The 7,426-nt window shown below is 41.7% G+C and overlaps 1 pseudogene; it reads left to right on the top strand.

Annotated features, from left to right (window-relative positions):
• The first annotated feature begins 1,897 nt into the window (after positions 1-1,897).
• LOC121550337 lies at positions 1,898-5,245 on the top strand (annotated as a pseudogene).
• Positions 5,246-7,426: the final 2,181 nt, after the last annotated feature.

A 7,426-nucleotide genomic window follows, 5' to 3' on the forward strand; every position in this document is an offset into this window, starting at 1 on the left:
GAAACAGTACGCAACATGCGTAAAACAAATACCATGAAGAGCGCAAAACACGCAGCTCAAAAGACACGCGGACAACAACACACAATATAACTAACACAAAACAGGGAACTTATAGGACACGTAATTAGGACACAAACAGACACAGGTGTACCAGACAGACCAAAGCAATCAACACACGAAACATACAACGGTGGCAGCTAGTATTCCGGGGACGGCGAACGCCGAAGCCTGCCCGAACCAGGAGGAGGAGCAGCCTCGGCCGAAACCGTGACAGCTACAGCCAACAGGCGAATTGTTAGCTAATATGTAGCTAGCTACCTAGCTATTATTATTAGCTAGCCAGCTATTAATAAAACAACTAGCAATCTTGCGTTGGCTTACATTAGAATTTTAATTTATATCCCTATATTTTACGCTCCAGCATTTTATACAATTAGTTTATATATCCGTGATATAATTATCATTTTATAACAGTTGTTGCTAACATATGAATATTTCTGTGCTCCCTATCTCTCGCGATATAGTGGGAGAGAGAGGATGGGAAGGGAAAGTAGACTAGAGAGCAGGGTGGCAGCAGGAGGAGTTGCAGGGACTTTGTTTGCATTCAGAGTACTTGGATGGTGGGAAAATGGAGGGGCAGTAAATACATTTTGAAATGAAATCACCACCGTCTGTGAATCAGTATTTGTCTTATACTGAACTACTAGGCTATCTATTTCAAAAATGCATTATTTGCATGAATGTTTACAAAATGTTTACAACAAGCTTATATAATTGCATATAATTTAAAATGTTTTTGTAATTAAAATATATCCTTATGGAGATTGGTAAATCATTCATTTCAAACTAGCTGAATAGATCCATGATTACTGTAGGCTATAGTACATGCAGCCTTTCTGTGTCAGTGGCTACATGAGCACATACTGTAGGCCTACTGCTGTGTTTGGTGTTGTCCCTATAGCTTGCTTTCAGTATTGTGTTGTTTATACACAGTGTGTACTTACTGTCAATTCACGTTCCACCTTTCTCTTCATCCTCTATGGCATTTCTCTTTCACTTCACCAGCATGTGTTTATAGGTCCAATGCAGCCAGGTTTTTTTTTCCCATCTCAATAGCAAATCCTTTCTGGGTAACAATTAAGTTCCTTACTGTGATTGTTTTCAAATAAAGTTTTCTAAAATAGACGAATGGACTACAATAGAATAGCATTGAATAGACTAAAATAGAATAGAGAAGGATTAGCCGGTGTGTTCATAATTTGTCTTTCATTTAAAAAAGGTATACTGGAAATCTTAAATACTCTGGCTTTAATACAAATATGTTGAGAAGTAAGGAGGGACCTAACTAGTGGTAAGTTGTTTGTAGAAAAAATTACTTGCAATGCCATTTGTGCTGTAGGCTCTCTTTCTTTCATTCGCCCTCTCTGTCTCACACACACTCGCTCAATTATCTTCCAATAAATATATATATAATTCATTAGTGAGAAGAAATGCATAGACTGACATCTCGTGAACTGTTGAGGAACTAAAGTGTATAGACTGACATTTCGACAAAGGTTGAACCGCATGTTGTTTCATTTGTGTTGAAATTTGAACCATTAACAGTTTTTTATACTTTTAATCAACACAAGGGAATGTAGGAAACAGCCTAGCTACACTACTGACTGAACTTCTGGTTTCATTATTTGTGTGCCTTCTGGGCAGTTCTCCGCCCCTCTGGAACGCTCTGGAAAGACGAGAGCTTTCCTTTGCTGCGCTTGCGACGCATGCGCCTCACAGCGTCATTCATCGCACAGGAATGCTGCACTCTCATTGGTCAGAGTAGTCAGAGCGTTCGAGAAATGTCTAGAAATCAGGGATAGTATATATTCTGGTGAATTGCACTCATTTGAAACATCGACTCAACGAGAATACTAAAGGGTGAAGAAAGCAAGAAGAGGAGTTCGACTTTATAGGCTACTGCCTGATTCCTTTCATTGAGACCTCTACATTCACAAACTGTAAGTAACGTTCAGTAGCCTATTTTCATATGCATGACTGTTGTAAACTTTATGGAAATAGAACATTCTGCTATGTTGGTTGTGTAGACAGCCGGTTTAGCTATAACATTATATGCCAAAATATTTGGTTAACTAATACCGAAATAATTGTATTGAACTGTTACTGAAATAATATTACTACTGAAATAATAATCCATTTATTATGTCCTTATTTATGTGAACAGACTAGGGCTATATTCACCATGTTTTCTAGCATATTTTATTATAATTTCTTATTTTAAGAAAATCTGCTCTAATTATGTGAAGATATTAACTCAATATTATTCAGGAGGGTGCAGTTCATACAAGGCCTATTGTAAAAAGACGTTTCTCTGTCATAGATTAGCAGAAATGATTGTGTCTGCCATTTTCTGTATGTTACACCCCACTGAATATGTGCCTGGCCTGTATTAGGCTAGCTAATAACACTAATAGGCTATATAACACAATGCAATACATTGACAACAGTGTTGTTATCAGACTCATTCAAATACTATTTATTGTATTTCAATTACTTTCAAATACCGGTACATTTAGAAGTATTTTGATATTTTTTATTTGAAAATACAATTAGTTGAATATTGGAATGCATTTGGCAATACATTTGGAAAGTATCAGCACGTATGTGAAAATACTCAAATACACAGACAACAAGTGTATTTTCAAACAAAAAATGTTTAAATACTCCATGCATTTGAACCCAGGACTGTTTGCTCCTAGGGGTATTTGAAATGTATTTATGAACTAGTTTCAAATAGTATTTATAGGAAATTATTAGAAAATACTTTCAAATAATTCCAGTAGAATTGGTTGATTCGGCCACATTATTTAAAAATACAAAAATAAACAGAAAATAAGCCTTTAAAATACAAATACTTAAATACACATGTATTAGAACCCAGGTTTGGTTGTTATTCAAGTATATTTAGGCTAACACCTCTGTTGTTGGAGATTGACACTACTTGCACCTAGGTTTTCGTAGAATAATATCAATTTCTAAAACCTTCTTTCATTCTTTTGTAGGCAACTAACTCCAAACCATCAAGATGTCGTCAGCTAAAAGCCTGTCTATCGGCATTGACCTGGGCACCACCTACTCCTGTGTGGGGGTGTTCCAGCATGGTAAAGTAGAGATCATCGCCAACGACCAGGGCAACAGGACCACACCCAGCTATGTGGCCTTCACAGACACCGAGAGACTCATCGGTGACGCAGCAAAGAACCAGGTGGCCATGAACCCAAACAACACAGTTTTCGACGCCAAGCGCCTGATTGGCCGAAAGTTCGACGATCAGGTTGTGCAAGCCGACATGAAGCACTGGCCCTTCAAGGTGGTCAGCGATGGAGGAAAGCCTAAAGTTCAGGTAGATTACAAAGGTGAGAACAAATCCTTCAACCCAGAGGAAATCTCCTCCATGGTCCTGGTGAAGATGAGGGAGATCGCTGAGGCCTACCTGGGCCAGAAGGTGTCCAACGCAGTCATCACAGTCCCCGCCTACTTCAACGACTCACAGAGACAGGCCACTAAGGATGCTGGAGTGATCGCTGGGCTGAATGTACTGAGGATAATCAACGAGCCCACAGCGGCAGCAATCGCCTACGGCATGGACAAAGGCAAATCCAGGGAACGCAACGTCCTGATCTTTGATCTGGGCGGGGGCACCTTCGACGTGTCCATCCTGACCATTGAGGATGGGATCTTTGAGGTGAAGGCCACTGCTGGGGACACTCACCTGGGTGGGGAGGACTTTGACAACCGCCTCGTCAGCCACTTTGTGGAGGAGTTCAAGAGGAAACACAAGAAGGACATCAGCCAAAACAAGCGGGCTCTGAGGAGGCTGAGGACGGCCTGCGAGAGGGCCAAGAGAACCCTGTCCTCCAGCTCCCAGGCCAGCATTGAGATCGACTCCCTCTTTGAGGGCATCGATTTCTACACCTCCATCACCAGGGCTCGTTTTGAGGAGATGTGTTCGGACCTCTTCAGGGGAACCCTGGAGCCTGTGGAGAAAGCCCTCAGGGACGCCAAGATGGACAAGGCCCAGATCCATGACGTTGTCCTGGTCGGAGGCTCCACCCGGATCCCCAAGGTCCAGAAGCTCCTGCAGGACTTCTTCAACGGTCGAGAGCTGAACAAGAGCATCAACCCAGACGAGGCGGTGGCCTACGGTGCTGCCGTCCAGGCGGCCATCTTGTCTGGCGACAAGTCTGAGAACGTCCAGGATCTGCTGCTGCTAGACGTGGCTCCCCTGTCCTTGGGCATCGAAACCGCCGGAGGGGTCATGACCGCCCTGATCAAACGCAACACCACCATCCCATCCAAACAGACCCAGACCTTCACCACTTATTCCGACAACCAGCCCGGGGTCCTGATCCAGGTTTACGAGGGAGAGAGAGCCATGACTAAGGACAACAACCACCTGGGGAAGTTTGAGCTCTGTGGAATCCCCCCTGCCCCACGAGGAGTCCCTCAGATCGAGGTGACCTTTGACATCGACGCCAATGGCATTCTGAACGTATCAGCGGTGGACAAGAGCACGGGCAAAGAGAACAAGATCACCATCACCAACGACAAGGCGGCTCAGCAAAGAGGATATTGAGAGGATGGTGCAGGATGCCGACAAATACAAAGCTGAGGACGACGCACAGAGGGAGAAGATAGCAGCCAAGAACTCCCTGGAGTCGTACGCCTTCAATATGAAGAGCAGCGTGGAGGATGACAACATCAAAGGTAAGATCAGCGAGGAGGACAAGAAGAAAGTGGTGGACAGGTGCGACCAGGCCATTTCCTGGTTGGAGAACAACCAGCTTGCAGACAAAGAGGAGTACGAGCTTCAGCTGAAGGAGCTGGAGAAAGTGTGCCAGCCTATCATTACCAAGCTATACCAGCAAGGAGGGATGCCCACAGGTAGCTGTGGAGATCAGGCAAGGTCCAGCTCTGGTGCCAGCTCCCAAGGCCCAACCATTGAAGAGGTTGACTAAAGTGAGGGACTTGTATAATGGACTTTTCAAAATGCATTAGTATCACTGCATACGTTTAGCTATTCAGGAAATACTTTGTACATATACTGATTTCTACTGGTTGAAATTGAAATGCCTTTTCATGGCGCAGTGCTGTTTAGGAAGTGCTTAATATATTTATTGGTTGTACTGTAAAGATGACAATAGATAAACATATTGAAAGATCAAAGAAATGGTGATGTAAATGTGTTGTTTCTTAACATATTGCGTTGCTGGACATTGCAAATAAAATGTATTGAAATAAGTTTCTAGGTCTGTTGGTTGTTTCCTTGAATTCCTTCTCGTCATAACAGATTCAGTATTCACATTTTTATCATTTTTTTTACACAATACCATGAAATATTGTGAACAAAACTTTGATCGACGGCTAAACCACCAGAGAGAGGAGAGCAGGTGAGGACACCGTAATGGCCACTGTTTATCAATGCTTTATTCTTTGATAAAGTCTGATACAATCACTATGGTCCTTCTTGGAAAAAGAGGCACAGTGTGAAGGGAAAACTGATCGTAAAATCAGTACTCCTACTCTGAGATTCTTTGTGAAATATTAGTTATAAAGCTAATTTCCTGCTACTCTACACAGTGGAGATTTTAGCACGTAAATCTTGGTGGGGCTAACTCCCCCGAAAATGTGAGGATGCATGCCAGCAAAGCCACAACACTAAGCAATACATGAATTGCACTATAACTGTGACAAACAGTGCCCACAAACTGTTAAGGCCTACATAAAGCTGTCCCAACAACAGAGCTTTCTTTTCAGCCACTGCTAAACCTGGCTATCAGCGAAACAGTTAATTCTGCCTCATTTACTGCCTTTGAAAAAAACATAGCTGATATGGCTGACTTGCTTAAACAAATGTGGTTTCTACTGACAACTGAGATGTACAAACTATAGCATAAGGGAGGGAACAACGAGCGGATAAGAGTCAATCTAATATCGATTAAGACATTAATGAGCGAGCTAGGATGGACGTAGTTAATGTAACTATTTGTTCAGCACTTTTGAAATGTAGGCTACAGCGACAGAATTCAGAACATGGGGCAATTCTTACAGTATTCTCCCTGTACACCAAGTCAGAACCGTAGGATAAATAAAGCGGGCATATAAGCAGACAATGAAAGCTCTTACAATATTCGAGGCTATAGGCTACATGTGCACCACCAAGTCAGAACAGTAAGCAAAGTTAGGAGGGGGAAAGGGACCAAATTATTAGGGTGAGGCACATGGGCTACTAACAGCTTAATACACAACATACACTTAGTATTACTTTCTTAGCTACAGTATACATATCTTCCTGGCATATTACTTAATTTATGCAGCAGCAGCAATTTTGGACTCACCTTGTTGTGCTGTGCTCACTTGAACAGGAAGGTGGTGCGGCAGTCCTTCGTTGACAAATTTTGCCATCAAACTTTGTCATCAAAGTCTGGCATTCTCTGGATTGATGGTGCTTTCAAGACAACTGGGAACTCTGAAAAAAATTAAGTAGAATCATGACGTCAGTGATCTTCAGGCCGGAGCACTAGAAAGAGGCCCGAGTTCCTAGCTGGATTGACAGCATGGCCAATGTATTAAACCTTTTCTGGCCCATCTTGTTGAATGTTTATCCTTTTAAACTTGGAAAAGAGACCCTTAAACCCAGACTTGGACCACACACCCACTCCACTGAATAGCAGGCTAGTGATTGCTTTGCAACACTTGCAGTTAGCCACTGATTCATTCCAAACCACTCATTGTTGAATTTGCGATTTCACCACGCAGGTCCCTTAAACAGGGGACTTTACATCTTAAAGTTAATTTATAGAAAAAGCACTTCAAAAACTGCACTTCAAACTTTTATCTCAAACTGACCGTTTTATAAATGCTTGCCATTTCTTAATTTACATTTTAGTCATTTAGCAGACAATGACCGGTATACGCCAACACCATTCCAACACAGAAAAGCTGCTTTTTAACATACCTAATTGTAAAAAATTGGAAGGAAAACAATTGTACTCATATTAATTATAGGTCATATTTAATAGAAATCTGAAAACACTGGACAGTTACTTTACAGGTAGACTTTGGGCAAAAACACAAAAATAAATGCTTTAAACTGTATAAGTGATCAATGCATCATCATACCAGGGGCCTCATTTATAACCGTTGCGTAAATTTCACACGAAATTGCTATGTGCACCGTTTCAGATTTTTTTTATTTATTTATAAACTTACCGCACGCCATACATACGCATGTTTCCCGTTATATGCACTTGAACATGCATTAAAACTCTGCCTGGAAAACGTCTCCATTCACCTTTTATGGTGACAATAACAACCTTTTTTTGCTGTATAATTTGGAACAATTGGCATAAGGTCACGGCATGCA

This window comes from Coregonus clupeaformis, chromosome 10, assembly GCF_020615455.1.
Source record: "Coregonus clupeaformis isolate EN_2021a chromosome 10, ASM2061545v1, whole genome shotgun sequence".
NCBI lineage: Eukaryota > Metazoa > Chordata > Actinopteri > Salmoniformes > Salmonidae > Coregonus > Coregonus clupeaformis.